Below are 1279 nucleotides of genomic sequence, written 5' to 3'. Positions count from 1 at the left end.
GTCATAAATGCAAGTTGACTCTCAACAGTCCATCTGCTCAAATATGCTTTACACTTCCTTGTGGATCCTCAGTGGAGCAGATTATTAAGGTCAATAAGCATACTAATGATTCAGTTGAAGTCTTTTTTTTTTCTTTAAACAAAAAAATAAAAAGAAGAATCTACCTCCACATTCCCCACGAACAAAATGTGTACTAACTAAACAAAAATACATTGAGAGGAAAAGAAAAATAATACAGAGACAGAATCTGCAAGAAGTTCAAGAAGTAAAACCTGTATCGCATTCCTGGAAGAAATCCTGCCCCTCCCCCAAGACCCCACAAACAAACATAATTCATCCTACAATTTTGTAATCTTATTTACCTTTTGCTTGGGCAGCAGAGCTGTGAGAATATCCAAGCGATAGCAATGCCATTTCAATCAGTTGGTTGAAAAGCATATCCTTCCTCACCAACACAAATTCTGCATGCTCCTCCTTAGAATCATACTCAATGGCATTTTCATAATGTTCCACTACACAGAAAACTGGAAGCATACTTCCTATTAAAAAAAAAAATTAACGTATTAAACTTGAGTTATAGTAGAGTAGGTGAGTCTATACAGTGTTATGTAAATAAAACCTGTACAAACAGGCAGAGGAGGCATCAAGAATCATCACAAATATTTGATAAACATATTCCCTGAGTCCTTTCCCCTCACCCTCCCCAAAAAAAGAGAAAGTTCTGCAAAACATACCTCTCTCCGAAAAGCAGAAATGCAAATTTATCTCGCTTGATCGGATACGGATTAAAGAATTACCTTCTATAGAAATAACAAGGTTGACTGAAGAGAAGTTGATTCTCTCTGTCCTGCCTGATTTGTTGTGAGTAGCAGGCAGCATGAGAACCTAAATACATACTGCAGATGTCTTCACTGTAAGCCATTTTAGTACCAGCTACATAATTTTGTTCGTTAACATTAAAACTTTCTTAGTCCTGCCAAAAATATTTAATTGCCTTCAACATCAACAACAAATCACCTTGTGTGTTACACACTCGCTCTGAAAAGAGTACACAAGGAAACAAGGCAAAAGTTAACACTAATTCATGCTTCATTCATTGAGTGCACTTGAGCCCTGCTTTCACTCGCATCTTTAAGAAACAAATCATGATTTCAACGCCGTTTTAAGAAGTGTACCTGCAGTTCAGGCTGGTTTTTGTTGCCGCCTGCACTTCACATTCCACATTTCTGGTATTCATTGCTATTTTGGTATGCCTGAAAGTAATTACTAATTTCCAGTT

At 36.9% G+C, this 1279-nt stretch overlaps 1 long non-coding RNA gene across 1 annotated transcript in view; it reads right to left on the bottom strand.

The window, feature by feature from the left end:
- Positions 1-361: 361 nt before the first annotated feature.
- Positions 362-1279, bottom strand: part of LOC104624954 — a 7194-nt gene continuing 6276 nt past the window's right edge. Inside the window, exon 3 of the long non-coding RNA XR_738073.1 lies at positions 362-539. This is a non-coding gene — a long non-coding RNA (uncharacterized LOC104624954). The remainder of the gene's footprint in view (positions 540-1279) is intronic.

This window comes from Phaethon lepturus, unplaced genomic scaffold, assembly GCF_000687285.1.
Source record: "Phaethon lepturus isolate BGI_N335 unplaced genomic scaffold, ASM68728v1 scaffold44908, whole genome shotgun sequence".
Taxonomy (NCBI): domain Eukaryota; kingdom Metazoa; phylum Chordata; class Aves; order Phaethontiformes; family Phaethontidae; genus Phaethon; species Phaethon lepturus.
Note: the sequence above shows the minus strand (reverse complement) of the source record. Positions and strands in the feature narration are given on the sequence as shown.